The sequence below is a fragment of the Lagopus muta genome, chromosome 6 (assembly GCF_023343835.1).
Source record: "Lagopus muta isolate bLagMut1 chromosome 6, bLagMut1 primary, whole genome shotgun sequence".
Taxonomy (NCBI): Eukaryota; Metazoa; Chordata; class Aves; order Galliformes; family Phasianidae; genus Lagopus; species Lagopus muta.
Genome location: NC_064438.1, coordinates 22,207,474 through 22,225,090, shown reverse-complemented (window position 1 = coordinate 22,225,090; position 17,617 = coordinate 22,207,474). Strand labels below are relative to the sequence as shown.

Genomic DNA, 17,617 nt, shown 5'->3' with positions numbered 1-17,617 from the left:
CTATAGGCAGATTCTTGGTCATTCAATAATTCCTAACTCAAATAAATGAAGTAAAGGGTGGAAATTAACATTGACCATCAAGGTAATTATACTGCATTTTTTCACTTAGAGAGTGAAAGGCAAACAGATAAGGAGGAGAAGAAATATTCACAGGGTAAGAAAGATGAAGAAAATTATTAGAATGAATAAAAATCATGAATAGAGTTAATGGAAAAAAGTAATAGTGATGAATCTCAATAAAGTGCTTATTCCCTTTCTTTCTCTCTTGTCCTGCAAGTAAGTTATCGTGTTCTCCAGTCTCACTCAGAATCAAGGGGCAAGAATCAACCTAACTTTCCTATGCTAATAAAACTCTGCAGAAGTTCTTGAACATATTGTAAATCAGCATTAAAGAAAAACATGTTTTGATTTTAAAGTTTGAAAAACTGCTATATGAGCATTTAAAAACAATGAGGAAATTAATGACTGTGCAAATTTTTAGTACATTCCTCCTGTGGTTGTTCTTAGCTCTTTAGGAAAACACAACTGCCTACTAAATCTGAAGAAGAGCATTTCAGATTGTCTCCTCTACATAAATCCCTACAAAGGCAGAGCAAGGAACTGCTGCTCTGGATTATTCCATTGCTGACAAAGGCACTTCAGGTTTCTCAGTCAACATTCTGAATGGTCACTCAGATGCAGAAAAGCTGTCAAAAACTGGTTTGCTTTCTAACAGTCAATAGCTGAAATAAGGCCACTGCCTTAGAAACATAAGACACTTCTTATTACAAGAAGTGTAATCCAAGAAACAGAAGTATGCTTTCCTCATCAGTCTTTTATGCCTGGTCCATCATATTCTTGCAATTTTTGTTACCTCCTTTAGAAGCAAAATACTGGAGACGACAATCCTAGATCTTAAGATAGTTACGTTGCATTTAATTTCCTCCAATGATACAGTCATAGCCCTAAATCCCTATACAATTTCATTACAAAAAGTTTGTTAACACAGTGATGTCATGATAATTTTTTTACGCTAAAACTTTTAGAGCCCATTGTAATATTTCATGATTATCTCAGACCTGCCTCATTTTGTTGGATTTCCAACTAGAATATTAGAAATATTATCTTCCAAATACACTGTAAGAGAAAATCCAGATCAAAAACATCTCACTTGGTAAAATAAGCCACTTGAAAGTGTAATAAATCCGTGAGTTTGTAGAAGATATCTGGAGTTTTAAATCATGTAAAACAGGCTGGTAATTGCTCAAGTGAGAGTTGTTGAAATAGTGTCACACTTCATTCTTTTTTAGATAACTGAGAGCATGGCAATCATTGTTCCAAGGGCTGAAGTTGTATGAATCTACTGAGCATTAGGCTTCCCAGATTCTGCTACCTGATACGTTTCACACTCAGCATACAACTCATGTGAAAGGACTACTTAAATCCGCAGAATAAGATATGAGATCAATGGTGTGAACAGTACCAATAGAAGAAAAGTGTTTAGATCTTAACTTCCTTCCTAAAGCATAGCCACAGGGGAATTAATGAATTTTAAAAGGAGTTAATTTTTCCTAACTAACCTTTATGCTTTGACATACCCTGTTTAACACTACTGAAGAGCAGCTACCTCCGAGAAAGCTGGTATTCACACTGCTGATCCAAACAGTGAGCAAAGACAGCTTTGGCTACAAGATGCAGCAGATTCCACTGAGATTACAAACACACAGCATGCATTAAACGAGTTTTCAAAGAGCTGCGACATTTTAGCAGAGAAAGTTTGGTTATTAAAATCCTAACATGCAAAGGACATTGTATGGTATTCTAAATTTCTTTTTCAACATTAAATTATCATTGAATAACAGTTCAGACTACATAGATAGTTTAGACTACATAGATAAGTTTAGTGCATTTTTTCACTCCACACCAAGTATTTCATCAGTAAATATTTGGTGTACAGCCAATGTTGTATATGCCCACACACACTTTTCTTAGATTAAACAGATAGCTTTTTTTAAAATAAAATAAAATAAAAAAAAACAGGAGAACTTGGTGAAATTCAGGCAACTGGCAACCTGTCTCTCACTTCAAAACTGAAGTGCATGCTTCCAACATTTCTCTGCGTTAGTCTCTTTCTGTGATAGTATATAACCAGGATTTGAGAGTTTTATGTGAAAACCAGAGCCAACAGAAGAAGAAATGCTTAAATATTTTAATCCTTCAAATACTGCATTGATTTTTGTCTGTGAAGTTCAATAGAGCAACAGTATCCAACAGAATTTTTTTTGTTTTAATAGGAATATATCAAAAACAGGGAGCATATCCAAGATGCTGAAAAGATAAGAACTATGAGAGACTTCCATCTAACTGTTCTTTGATCATCTTGATTAGGAATTGAGCCCCTCCTGTGGGGCTTTTATGCCCAAATTCCTATTCACAGAAACCAGGATGCTGACAGAGTCCTGATTACACCGAAGATTCTAATTGTCATCACCAACCACACCTGAGGATTCTGTTCAGGTAATTCTGCCATTGGCCAGAGAGCTGCATTTAAGCTCTGGAGTTAGTCTTGGCCCTTTCCTAAGCAGCTTTGCAGACGTGCTGTACCTTATGGTTTAGATTTCTGCCTTGACACTACAGACTGGAGATCAGTGGGCTATTAGCTGACCAGATATACTATACTCTTCTTCATTGCGCATGGTGAGCCTGTGCTCTGCCTCCTTTATAGTCACCATGAGTTTCTGGCTTGCTTTTCCTTCTGGAGCAGACTGTTCTCACTGCTCCCTGTCAAGCTGAATCTCACACCAAAACAGACTTAGGCTGTACTTCTGACAGGAAGAAACTTCATTCTTCCCCCCTTCTGGTGCATGGTCTCTTTGCTGGAATGAGGTCAATTTCATGCTAATATCCAATTGTAAACTGATGAATTTAACGCTGAACAAAGCAGGCTGCAATAACATCAGCTGTCAACAGATCTTATGGCTCCTGCCCTGTCTCACTGCAGCTAAGTTTTTTCAGTTTATTCTGCTGGTTTATATTTGGTCTTATTATTTATAGGGAGAATTTTATTCCGGTATGTGTATGCCAGGTCAGACCAGGTAGCACAAATTGATAAAGGCATCATAAGAAACAGAGCTGGCACAAACACCATTCTGTTCTCTGGCCAAACTAAGATCAAATTTATATTGCTAGATAGCTTGGCAGTCTCATACAAATCAAGCTTTAATGAACAACTTCAGATTTTATGCTGCCACAAAAATGCTGTATTTTCACCCTTTGTAATTCAATTGCAAAAGAAGATGCAACCATACCTCTCGTGTCAAAGTGATGTGTCAATACGAAGACTACCTGTGGTTAAATCCATTCTTTATCAAGTAGGACTATATCTTCCTCAACTGTGAACATTCAAAACTTCACATTTACAATTGCTATAGAACTGTATTGATGATTGAAAATTTTGCAGCACAATTAAAAACAAGAATTTCTCACAAGATGTATTGCATTTACCATCCATATAAATATGAAGTATATTTGTTAATCAAATTCATTATTTGATTATGGGGATCAGTCCTTGAATTTACTTGACCTGTGTCCAGAAGCATGCGAATCTATATAAATGAATTCTGCAGTTACTGAGTCTTACGTTCTAGAATTTGTACCTGATATTTCTCAGTATTGAAATAAAAATAGTAGCAGGAAAAATGAGATTTTAGAGAAATGCCTTAAACCTTTAGTTCGTGACAATGGAGTATTCCCTCAAAACTTATAAATTAGAATGGACTGTGAACAAAAAAAAAAGCAGTAGAAATGTAGGATGCTTCATTAATTAAGGAAGAACTGGTTCATTAATTAAGTCTCATGTTTCTATGTTAAAATTTACACATCATAGTGAATAAATTCTGGAGACAGAATGTCTTCATAAATAACCATTGGAGGCCATCCCCCAGAAACTGGAAAGAGACACCGCATTCTCTTTTGGAGTTTATAGATTTTTGTCTATGTTCTTCTGACTAACCTTGTATCTTCAGTGATTCCTCTCACCAAGGTGTCCTACTGTACAGAATAGACTTAAAGCAGGTTATTCTTGACTGTCTCTTTGAATGTTGGGTAGGGAAGGCCAATACCTTTCCCCAGCTTGTCCTTTCCTTTTCAGTCTGTTCTCTCTCTCTCTTTCTCCTGTGCTCAGATTTTGAGATCTAAAAAAATCTTTGTAACAGGACCACAAGTGTTTCACCAATACATACTGAACTACCTGCTGAGCCAAGAATAACATAGCTGACTTTTTCCTATGTTTCACTAAAAACTGTTAACTAAATCCCACCACGCACCATAGGAAAGCCAGTAGAAACATGACAAAAACTGTAATTATAAGAGAGTCCTTTTAAGAGGACCGCTAAACAAAAAATGTCACAGAAAACCCACATGAAGCTAAATAACTTCCAATCAGAAGCTGCTCCTACAGAATCGCAGTCTAACTCCTGGGCAGTGTGCTGGACATTTTTATGTAGGTCACTCCAGATGTGACACCACCTATTTAATTCCACAGCAATAACAAAGAACACAAGAAATGCTATTTAATAGAACAAATTCTCAGCCACAAATCCCTATTTTTCAACGCAATCCCCACCATTAGCTGTGCATTTTCACTGGTGATGAAAATTTTCCTGCATGGAGAAGTACAGTTCCACACGTTGCTTCACACACTCTTCCATGTCAGACACCATTTTGTCAGACTGCCCCCTGCTGCCATCCGTCATACAGCAGTGAAATGTAACTACTGTTGAGAAGGCTTAACCCCTACTACCTTATCACCAACATCTGCCTCTGACATTGTAAGCCAACATCATAAAATAGAGGGCATTACTTTCAAAGCAGCCCTTGTAAATAGTAGAACACTGACCCAAGTTGCCAAAGACATGTCTTACAATGAGCAGGAAATGCACAATTGCCTTGTTCTCCTGCTTTGGTTTCTTTTAATCATTCAGTGGAGATGGAAAGGGGGAGAACTAACCTGCATCTCTGCACACTTGAATGATCAGGCAAAGACCAAGGTGCGTAAATCACTAAAAAGTAATGCCTCCTACTGATTTCCATAAGAACTACAGCAGATACAAAGACACTATTTGATAGAGAGAATTCTCAGCTACAAATCCTTATCTTTCAATATAGTCACCACTATTAGCTATGCATTTTCACCAGCAACAAACTGGAACATGCATGCCAAGTTTGTAAAAATCTACACCAGTGGTGGTGGCCCACTGTTACTGTCACTCCCTGCTGAAATGCACCCCTCACTGTTCACATCAACTGTTCCGTCAGCAAGCATTGATGAATGTTAATGAGTGCTTTACTCAGAGGAATTAAATTCCACAACTTCACCTCATATGCACTTCCATTTCAGACTACCCCTCTACCGTCATTTGTCACATGGCAACTTCACATAGCAAGTTATTGTCTGGGAAGTTCAACGTCTACTGCCATATCACTAACATCCACCCCTGATCTTGTGGGTCAGCAGGAGGAGATACTTTCCGATACTCAGCTGAGGACTGTGTTTTAGCAGCCAGCTGTAAAATCCTCCTAAGAGGTCAAATATGGCTCCTTGCTTCCTACTATTTTATTTTCCTTTTGCACTCCTCAGCATCCTGGAAGGAAATCAAGGTGGCAATCCAGACTATCACACAAAATGAGACTATGAAATGCACTTCACAGCTTAACATGCTATATATTTTAATTGTCATCCAAAGCAGATGTAAGGCTAATATCCCATTTACTAAGCAGTTCAGTTACAGTGTCAGATTTCTTTCAACAGTTTGTCCCTTCCCATCCTCTTATTCTGTACATGCAGTAAATAAAGGAAGTAGGAATGTCCAAGATTTTTCTAGCTTAATAAAACTGAACATTAACATTAATATTCTGTGCTAGTCCAAGTCAGCCAGCTCAAATTCCTGCTGCAAGCTTGAAGGATGCAGAATGTTTTGGGAAAAAAGCCATGCACACGCCTCACACCTACAATATCAGAAACAGAGGGGTAGGAGATTCCTTCTTTGGGAACTCAGAGGTATTCCACGAAGCACAAAAACATCCTTTTGATAATTGACAAGTATTACAGATTCCCTGTTCAATCTTAAAAGCAACTCGATAGCATGCTGACTAAAAATAGAACATGCTAATTGTCCTCTTCTTAGAAAAATCAGTCTCTTCAGTATGACATTCTGGCTTAAACCACACCAAGTACTATGCCGTGGTGTCAAATTATAAAGCACTGCTGCCATCTGCAGGGCTTTATCCTAAGCATGTTTTTGAACTGGGTAAAGCTTACAGAAAATATTCTCTGGAAACTTCTCCCTCCAGCATCACAGTGGGGCCAGTACGCTGCATGTCATCACAATTGCTCTTTCATTTGCACCACCCTCACTTGGTGAAAAAAGGCTAAATAAGGTGAAATAAACTATTCAAAAGTAAACTGTGTTTAAATACGGCAATTTCAGAACTGCCCTTCTTGTTAGCTTATTTCTAGGACTACAAAATTGACTACTAGCTTGTTATAAAATTCTGAAAAACTGATAAAATATATTTTGACTTCTGTTCCATAAAGAGAGTTCTGATCGTCTTTTATCCAAAAAAGCATTCCTGCCCCCAGTTTGATACTAGTTTTATACTTGCAAGAAACAAAACATGAGAACAAAAATATTATCAAATGTGCTTTCTTTAAAATAAGCACTAATTCTTATCTAGAATCTGGGTTGTGAAAATGTCCCAGAAAGATGGTTTAGTATTTAGTGCAGATAGGTTAAGTGATCCAATCTCTGCCAGTGGTGGAACATGGATCCACATGCACCAAAACAAACAAGATATGTTGGCTGGAAAAAGCTAAGGATGTGATCACATGAAGGCAGAAGGAAAGAAAAGAAATAGATAATACCAGAATGACAGATGGGCTGAGCAACAGGGGAGTAAATGAGGTTATCTAGTGCTAAAGGTACATGTAAAATCTGTGTGTCAGATGTAAATCCTTCGGATACTACAGGAGAAAGACTTGTTCTACCATCAAACACACAGGCCGTTAGGACTAATGAGTTAATAAAAAAAACTCAGGAATACAAATGTAGCTCCAGGAGCTAGACACACTAGATCAAGCATCATGGTTCTTCAGACCTTTTGATTACCTGGATCTGTATGTTCTGTTGTCAGAGATACTCCAGGGATTTCTTACTTAAAATTATTGAGTTCAAATATCAGGATGAGTACACATTTCTGATGTCTTTACATCTTAAACTTATGAAGAAAGTAAAATGGCTAGGGCAAGCACACTCCTTTCTTGCCTTTCTTTCACGTAGAAGTCCTTGTTGCTGAAGTCCTGCTTCTTCTAGCCTGAACAATAGCACTGGAGATGCAGAAGAATGACTGACTTAAGAGTTTTGACTTTTCTTTTGTATCTAACAGGTTGTTTCTCTCTTAGCAGGTTGTTTCTCTCTCTTTCAGCCTCACGTTGTTGTTTTTTTTTTGTTGTTGTTGTTTGTTTGTTTTTTTTTAAGAACAGGTTCTTACTGTACCCTACATTCAGCATGAGATCACTTTAACAAAAAAAGTATATAATCGCCTATTTAGGGCAGGCAGAAATAACGGCTCTCTGCATGAACTTAAAGTTAGAAAGCCATTATCACCTTCCAATTTCATTTATTTGGTAATTGCTTCTCAGTTTGGTTTTGCTTCTCAAAAAGTCTAAAAGCCTAATTTCATAAACAACATTAACAGCAGCTGATGGCTGACAAACCTTTGTAGCTTTACATACATTACCAAAAGCATACCAAAAGCTTTGTTTCCCTGAATGTAACTGTAAGGAACAGCGGCAAATCCAAGCAAGCTTCTATAGATTGAACTTCAGCAAAAAAAATATGGTTCTGCAAAATTTTCATTACCTGCTGAGTTGACCATGGCTTTTCCACAGCTATGTTTGCACCATAAAGCATCTAAGCTAGCAAATTCCAAAGACCTACACAGGGTCTTCAAGGATCCTGCAGTGGTATCTCTGAATACAAAGCACAGCTAATCTGCAACTCACTGTACATAATTAATAACTGCACTGCTAGTCCAAGGATGCTCAGATTGTTCCCATATCCATGTTCCTTCTCCCATAACCCTGAGTTTCTCTGTTTTCTTCCCTGCATTCCATGCTGCTCTCTGCCCAATTCTATACATTCAGCGCTCTCCAAGAAGTTTGAGAGACGCTGTGGGGCATCTCACTTCTACTCTGTAGAATTTTGCTTAAGGCTTTCATTATATTCTTTAATAATTGTAAAGCAATTAAAGCATCATCCATTTTCCAACCCAACAGTCTAGAAAACTCAAAATGTTAAGTGGTTTGTTTGGATAAAAACCTCTTGTTCTCTTTTGCAGTAATTCTTAATTAAAAAAAAAAAAAAAACAACAGAAGCACAGTGCAAGTCAGGTCAGAGAATCCAAACAGCTGGAGAATCTGAGCTCTGTATTTTAATATCTCAGATTACTTACTAATCATTTTCTTCATAAAAATGAAACCACATTTTTACTATGCATACAGTCTGTGCAAGCTACCAACAAAAAATCTCTCTGAATTCTGGAACTGGGAAAACTACATAAAAACTACTGCCAACCTATTTCAAGCAAGATTGAAGATATTGGGCAAATTTCCCAACTTTTCAATTGCTTAAATAACATCACATTGTCTCAAAGTAGCGTTATTTACAACATTGTTTTCAAATGACAATGTCTGCAGCTAAAAATTAGTTTTAGTCACTTTCCTGTCAGCTAGAAAAAGCATCTCATCAGTAAACTCAATTATTTATGCAAGTTATAGGCGTGAATTAATGAGCTTAAGATAGTTTCCAGTAAACAGATATTAATATTATGGTAACATACCTGATACAACTTGCACTTTTTCAGCAGAATTCAAGTTAATTCTATCAGCCACATTCATAGCAAAAAACAAACAAACAAACAAACAAACCCCACAAAATAAACACACAAACAGCTCTTTATTAACTGCGACACTACTACCCAAGTCTTTCAACAGAATGAGCTTCCACTCATGACCCCACTCTACTCCAACATACAACTGTACTTGCCATATACGTAGGACTGCATTTTTTTTTCCCCAACATGCCACTGTTATAACATACAAGCTGCAGCAAGTTGTTAATACGGAAATTCATTCTGTATTACTTTGTGTTGCAATCATGGTATCCTAGCAACTGTTGTGCCTGCTATTCTCTCTGCAGAAGATTTGCTGACTCATGCAGTTCCCAGTACAGCAGCTTTGCTTGGTTGATTAGCATTACTGTATCTGTGCATGTCTGATGTCACACCTAAATATAGCCTTTACTTCTCCTTCCATGCAGCACTGAACTCCATAATGTGGGCCAATTCCAGAGGATGAGACAAAGATGGTTTTGCCCTTTGCAGTATATAGGATGCAATGGGCCCAGGGAATAAAATTAAGGTGTTAAGATGTTAATGTGTAAATGAATTGGTGTAATCTGTAAAGATAAGCCATAAGGTTCTTTTTTTGCTTCTATTTCAATGCCAGCAGTCGGTGATCTATTATTCTGTTCTGTGAGCACGTACAATTCCTATGAATCCTATACAAATCACAGCAAACATCAGTATCTGTACAAACCGTCATCTAAGAAAGAATACCCAGCAGTAAAACATACTAAGATAACCTATGTGTATTTCAGTTAAAATGATAGGAGTTTAAACTATGGAAAAAGATCTTAAAATCTGTTTTCTTTCTCTTTGTTTTAATATTGCGTCAGTCAGTAAAAGACAAGATGAACTCTGCCAGATTGATTGGTGTTCTATACGCAACAGCACAAGAAAAGTTATACAGCATTAACAAGAAGGGGAAGTGGCACCTGTACCCTGTTCCTTCCACTTTTCTGCTAGGTTCCTCCTTGCACATTTCATTGTTTGCCTTGCTTCTGTTACTTGAAGCTCTGCATTGTATATTTTAAACTGAGCTCAGCAGTTCCATCAGTATGCCAGTACTCTGGCAGAGAAGAAAATACCTGAGATGTGGCCACATGAATGATAAGGATTACTGCTCTTCAGAGTTGTGGTGTGAAATAATCTCAGAGCCTGGGTTTTCTTGGACCAAGACAGAAGGAAAAAGTGCTTATCTTGGACAACATCACTTCAAGATTTGCCTAAGTTTGAGAAAGTTGATATATTACAACACCCTTTCAGTATGAATAATTCTGTCTTTCAAAAAGGAAGAGGCAAATCTCATCAGTAAAAAGCTATCATATTCCCAAACATACAGGAGAAGAATAAACTTCTCCTGTACATACAGAATACATTACAGAGAGAAACCACTCCTGCAGTCCTGAAAGAGTAAGCCAATTCAAAGAGCAACTGTGCATTTGCGTGGAGAAATTACGTCCTGCTGTCTTGTAGATATATGAGATTTGCAAATGGTTCTTTCATCTAAATAGCATAATCCCCTCAAATGATAACACTAGGGAACATATCTAATGAGAATATCAGAGGAAGAAGTGGCTTTGATCAGAGATGAGAAAAAGCATTGGGCTATTCTAATACAGTGCTGATAATACTCTGATGCTTCAGCTGACAAAGTTTCAGATAAGTAGTAATCAATTATTGCAGATCATATAGACAGAAAGAAATCTCTCAGTTTCAGTTCCAGAACACTGCTTTATGTCCAGAGATAAATTAGGCCTTTTCTCAACTCCTCAACTTCATTCTTTCTCCCAGTCACATTTAACTATAGCCTTCTTTCTATAGTTCACCATATTTTTCCCATCCCTACACCCACAGAATCAGAGTAGTTAACTCAGAAGGTAACCCCAAAGGTCATAACAGTCCAGTCTTCTGCTCAAGCAGGATCACCTACAGCCTATCACCCAGAATTGTACCCAGACACTTTCTGAACACCTTCAAAGGAGGCTCCATAACCTCTTAGAGAACTTGTACCAGTGCTCTGCCATCCTCACAGTAATTGAGTTAGGATTACAAGTCCTTAATATCACTTCATTCCCACACTAAAGATGTAGGCTTCTTCATTGTACAGAAACAGATTAAACCAGCAATGCTAACCAACAATACAAAATTCATTTACTTAGGAAGCACATTTTCCCCTTCTATATGGCAAAAGAAAGTGACGAGAGTGCCTTCAAATAGGATATAGGCACTATAGAAAAACAAACAAACAAAAAAAAACAGATAATAAAGAAATAAAAAAATGACTCACCTCCTCCAACAACCACTGATAACTTGAGACAAGTGCAGTCTTGACTCAGAGAAACACTGCTCCCTCAGCTGCTAACCCTTAAAGGAGGGTGAGGGGTGGATCCAGGCTCCACCCCGTCTGGTCATTTGGGAACATTGCTTACACCTGAACTCCGTAGGCTAGCCATGCCTGCTCACCTTGTGCTCAACCATTGGTTCAGGCTTTGACCTGGCAATTCCACGGCACCAACATAATCCATTGGTCTGCCATAACTTCAGTGAAAAACCTTCTGTGATATTCTGCTTCCCAACTATAATTACCAAGAACATATGTATTTTCAGACATTAGCAATTTGCAAATTTAACTGAAGCTTATCAAAAAGCTGTGAAAATGAATTGTTTTGTGTAAATCAGCTTCTACCCATTTCTACAGATTTTGCACTCCTAGTAGTGAAGGATATCCAGAAATTGCAACTGGGAACAAAAAAGCACTAGTCGGACTGCCTAAATATCACAATTTGATTTTTCACTCATTTTATTAAGCCCATTGTATATATGCATCTGGAACTGACCTTCACTGACACAGGTGATCTCCTAGCTTTGAAAAATAATTTCTATTCAAACATATACGTATACAAATGCATAATTTTAAGCAATATATTTTATACTTAAGAGACACAAATTTTCCATTGTTTAGAAAGAATTTGAAAAAAAAAAAATCTTGCAGTTTGAGATACCTTTCATCACTGAATCCTCCCAAAAGGCTTCACTCCATGAACAGAATTCTCTGCAGTGTACTGTGACAAACGCTTCTCAGCATGCAGGAACTCTTAAAAAATGGCCTAGAAGATGAAGAAAAAGACTTCTTTACTCAGCTGAAACTGAAGGGAAAATAGAGGTCAATAACACACAATTATCAGAGCTGAGTGAGCAATGAAAAAATGCCTGCTAACGTTCATTAGAATTATTTAAAAAAAAAAGAATTAAATAAAAAGTAAAAAAATAAAAAACCAAGCTTTACATTAGCTTGCAAAAATAAATTTAAATGTGAAAGCTTAAATAGTCTCAAAATATATGGTTGAATGTGATTATTCACACTTGAAATGGAAAATGCATGGCTGAGCAACACGAGTCAGTCAATTACAATGCAGAAACTGTACTATTTAGGCACATAACCAATGCTGAATTCATGTTAAAATGTGAATAATGAATAAACACAATAAATGGTCATAAAATATTCATGCAGAGACAATATTCACAATCTGAGGCATTAAGTTTGGAAGATTTCTGATCACTTGGTGAACAGAGGAAAGGAAAGATGGGCTGAATAAATTATCCACCAGAAGAAGTCCCTCACTTTGTGATTACTGACTAAATTAGAAAGAGCAGCAGGAAGTTTTACGGGGCTGAGTAGAACTGATCTGATGAGAAGCACGGGTGGGACAACTCCTGCAGGACATGAGGAGCGCGATTGCTGTACTGCTGTAACCAGCATTATTCAGCTAGGATTTCCAAAGCGGCTTAAAAAGTTCACGCTGGAATAATAAATGATTTTATTATTATTATTATTATTATTATTATTTTTAAATAATAATTAAAACAATGACGTTTTACTTGCGCGCTTTGGCTGGCTCCCTCCTGCCTCCACACGGCGCTGTGAGGGAGGGCAGCGTAACGGTCGGCGCGAGCCGGCAGGGCGTCCTCGAGGCATCCTTAAAGGCGCGGGAGGAGGCGCAGTGCAGAAGCTGTGGGAAGGAGGGCTGATACGGAGTTTGCAGTGATGCAGAGAGAGCAGAGCATGAAACAGAATGGAGGATTTGGCTTATGGCTGGATGAATTCGACGTAGGATTGATGAGGGAATCGCGGTGTAAAGGCGGTGTGTGAGGGTTCAGCAACACAGCATCAGAGTCAGGAGAGCCCTGAGAAACTGTGCTATCCACTGAGACAGACATCTGAAAGCCAGATACCTGTCTGAAAGCCATCTGTCTGAAAGCAGTTAATATGTTCGGATTAGACTGTGCTCCATAGGACTCACTTAGATCCAGCAGTAAGCTTGAGCACCACGTAGTTTATGTTGTACCAAGTGCGAATTAGAAACTCTGGTCAGAAGTGAAAGTGTTGCTCTGAAGGCGGATGTTACCTTATAACCACAGCGTGAGAGGGAAAGTGGAGCCCTCAGCTGCCCCCAAGCGGAGCTGCAGTTGGAAAAAGTAGTTGGCTACAGAGGAGAACATCATTTCTATGGTGCAGATGCCTGTGGGGCAAGTATAGCATCAGTCTGGTGTGATGGAAACAAGATGATGACTATATCTAGGTCTATCCTAAAACACAACTGGATGGATCTTGTTTTTACTTCAGTTTTACATGCAAAAATGGTTACCAGAGTGGATGCCTCGTTTGAGTATTGATTTGAATGTCTGCAGCTGGTTAATTTTCATTTGATCTGTTTAGGAAAATAGATATTTATCTATATATAGTGTTACTCTATATAAGTAACACTTCATACAGTTTTATAGTTCAAGACAACATCTTCAATACATACATTACTTCATATTCCCTTTTATTGTCATCTGCATACCCTCCAAAAAGACAGAATAAGGATTTAAAATTGTATCCATTGTTCTGGTAGCCAGAAACCAAGTTTTCAATTTATTAAAAAAGAAATAGTGTTCTCCAAAACATTTTTTTTTGTGCAGAATGGTCATTTTATGCTTACAGGAGATGGATACTCATCATTTTTTATTTCATTGAGATTGACTGCTTTTTGAAAATTGAGCTGCAGTTCAGTCAAGATAATGTAAAATTGCAGTATGTTGATTAAGTAGTAAATTTAATATGTACTAAAATACAATGAGAATTAATACAGGGCAGCACATGATTTTTTTCATGCTTGCTCCAGGCAGTTATGTATAAATAAGAAATTTATGCTGATACAACACTTTTCAGCTGTAATTTGTAGATTGTTGTGGTTGGAGCCCTTCTTGGTCAAACAGTGTTAGCTGTCATTGTTTCTAGATGCTAAATTTACCAAGTTCCTTACTTCAGAGACAACAGTCAGTGAAAAAATACGACTAAAATAAAATGTGCAATATATTACATCAAATGAAATGGATTTAACTTATCAAAAATTAAAAGATATAGAAATAAAAAGAATAAAATCTATGGGGTTATCTATGTACAAGTAAAGAAAATGTGATAATTAACAAGAGGGAAAAAAAAAAAAAAGAATAAAGAGTGTTATTTCTAATACTAGTTTTACAGCTTTTGAGAAAGAGGGATAAAACATACAAATGCAGGTAATGTGTCTTTTCCCTTTCTGTTTCTCCCAATTCTAGGAATGACTTGAGATAAGTGGGAGGGGAATGAGGATATGCAAAGGGATAGGGAAAGAACTCCAGGACAGAAAGAAGCAGAGGATGCAGGTGAAGAGCCAACACTCTGCATCATCCCTGCCAGCATGGGTGGTGTGACATACGACAGCCTGATGAGCCCCAAGACTGTGCACTGAGTACGGGGGTCCTGATCTTCAAGGTGAAGTTGTCTCATGTGTGCATAGTGCCTACTGAAGAAGAGTTCAGACCACTGAAATTAACACAGGAGTTACAGCCTTATACCTCCCTACAGAAGACTCATAGTGTCCAAATAATGTTGTTTATAAGTGCTGGAAGGATTTGCCTTTTTTCCTGCTGGGGTAACAGGAAAAAGAATTGTACATTTAGTAGCTGCAAGCCTGCTGGCATAAGGGTGTAGGATGTTTCTCTGGCAAGTCTGTGCTGTTGTGTGAGGATAGGCCCTGTGGTGATGCCAGAAACAATGCATTCCTCCGTGATCCTCCTGGGTGCAATGTCATGGGAATAGCGTCATGGGAATGGTGTCCCTTGTTATCAATACAGGCTGTTCTTGTAACCCTTGTTCTGCTGCTTCTCTCAGGCTTTCTCACACGTGCACATTTCCATCCCTACAGCATTCCTACCAATCTTCGTATTTGTGTTAAGAATCTCTGCGCAAAGACTGGCCTGGCTGGATTGCTATGGATGTAATTTGGGAGAAGAACTCGTGTCCTAAAAGAGATATTCCCCATCCCTGGTGGGTATTGTGTATGTGGAGGCTTCTATATACCCAAATTAGCCTTGATCAGTGGCTAGAACTGGAATAATCATGAACTTTTTCCTCTGAATCAGCACCCCAAAACTAGAGATCAGGAAAGTCATGCAGTATCTCTAGTGCTGTGTAGTAATTGATGGAGTTATACTGGACAAGATGGTTTCTAGCTGCAAATAAGGGTTAGGTATGAGACAAATATTCTGAACCTCTTCCAGCAGTCTACAAGTTGCAGAAAGTTTTAATTCCTCAAATAAACGAGGGACTCTGGGGAGTATACTGTCTCGTCCATAAACCTTAGCAACACATCTTTGCTTCCTTATGGTGAATACCTTCACAAACAAGCCAGACCTCTTTGAAAGCCATTGAAATTCCACCACCATTAAATCTGGAGGGGTAAATAGCACAGCACAGGTTATAAATGTCCATGCTCAGTGAAGGCGGAGGTCACTCCTGACAGGAGAAAGAGATTTTGCTCCATGAAGCTTGCATAAAAGCTGATAAACCAGTAAGTGGGCACTTTTTCTTGGAAGCTCTTCAAACTCCTTCATGTACTAGGATTTCTTTAAGCAGATGTTCTCTTTTCTGGCATTCTGTTCTCAGAAGTTTGTTGCCAGATCTTATTCAAGCCATGAAAAATTTCTGTGAAGCTATATATAAATATGTTACTGTAAACAAACAAAAAAATATTATAGAGGCTCATACAGAAAAAATCAGAATACATATATTATATATAATATATTGATATAAATATATACATATTTTGACAGAGACTTTACTTCTTGAAGACTACACTCCCATACATAACAATTTCATATCTTAGAAGATTCATATAGATAGCCCTTTATCTATAGACAAATAGATATCATATAGATATCCATTATCAGATATCCATCATACAGATAGCCATCATATAGATAGCCATTATCTACATAAAAATTAATACAATTTGTTCTCACTAATCCAGTTGTAGGTTTTGCAGCATTTCCTCCATTTTGTTTCACAGGGACTCACGCATCATCACTGTTAAATATTTTTCTCTAGAACCAAATTTTTTACAGTATTTCAGAAGAACTACTCTTTATTTGATGTGTTGATAGCAACAGTTGAATGCTAATAACTGGAACAACTGGAAGCTGAACCTGTGTTGCAATCTCTGCAAAACTGAAGAAGCACCTGTTCTAAAGCAAACTCAAAATTACTGTCTTCAAAGCCTTTTACACAGCCATTTGTTGCTGTGGATAAGGAAGCAACGTCCAATGCAATGAATGTTTCTCTTCTCAAGTGATTGATTATTCATCAGATATTATACTGACCAAGCTTTGAGCAAACTCTTGCAAATTCAGGCTTTTTGATGCCTCCTATAACAAAATAAAAAAGAAGTCAGTAATTTGCAGTACAAGCTTTACTCTGTGGTTCAGATTGATTTCCCTCTGTTCTCTTCTGCAGAAACACAGAAATGCATTTCTGCTGAAAAAATTCCAAGATTCCCAATGTTACAACAAAGGAAGAATCCTTTTTTTTTTTTCCTGACCTAAACTTACAAGTATTAAATAGGGTTGGCCATATTTTAAGTCTGTCTATCATATAAGAGTGAAATATTGGTATATTTTGCTCTCAGATCTGCTAGGAAAAGACAGGGATTTCTCAGTCAAATGAATGCCATTTTGAAAGTGTGATTACAAGCAAATTCTAAGAAATGAGCTTTCCAGGAGCTCAGGCAATCTTATAGTTCTCTGTCTTCCTCGAGTAGTCAGAAAAGGGAAGTTTACTTTCTTGCCTCACAAATTTATTTGCTGAAGAACTGATGCTGTACATTAACTCTGGCTGCGTTGTCTTGTCTACTCTCATACTGTGAGCTTAAATGTGTCTGTGGACTAAAAACTGACTTATGAATAAAAAGCTCCCTTTAGCTTGCCCCTGCCTTGCAGAACTATACAAGAGGATGTACCAGTCCTTTATGGAAACAACTTTGTCATGTCCATGTCTCTTGTGATTTAAGGATATAACAGGATCATTTAAGAGAGGTGCCATTATTGGAAGCTTGAATATCAGGCTGGGAAAAAAAGGCAGTAATTAAAACCTTCTTTAATGCTGAAGAGTGCGGAGAACAGAACGTGTGTTTGTAAAGTTGGAGATGTTCTCTCCAGCCAAATGCCTAAACTCATTATGAAATCAGTGAGGCATTTAAGAGTGTGCAACAGTGTGGCTGAATGAAGGTGTCTGAGAAATAAGATTCCATTGATATTGTGCATAGTTTGAGGGACAATCAGAAAACAGAAATGGAAACAGATTATTTTTTATGAAGCT

At 37.7% G+C, this 17,617-nt stretch overlaps 1 long non-coding RNA gene across 1 annotated transcript in view; it reads right to left on the bottom strand.

Moving 5' to 3' along the window:
* Positions 1 to 11,301, bottom strand: part of LOC125694547 (uncharacterized) — a 38,500-nt gene extending 27,199 nt beyond the window's left edge. The window contains exon 1 of the long non-coding RNA XR_007377594.1: positions 11,228 to 11,301. This is a non-coding gene — a long non-coding RNA (uncharacterized LOC125694547). The remainder of the gene's footprint in view (positions 1 to 11,227) is intronic.
* Between the last annotated feature and the right edge of the window lie 6,316 nt (positions 11,302 to 17,617).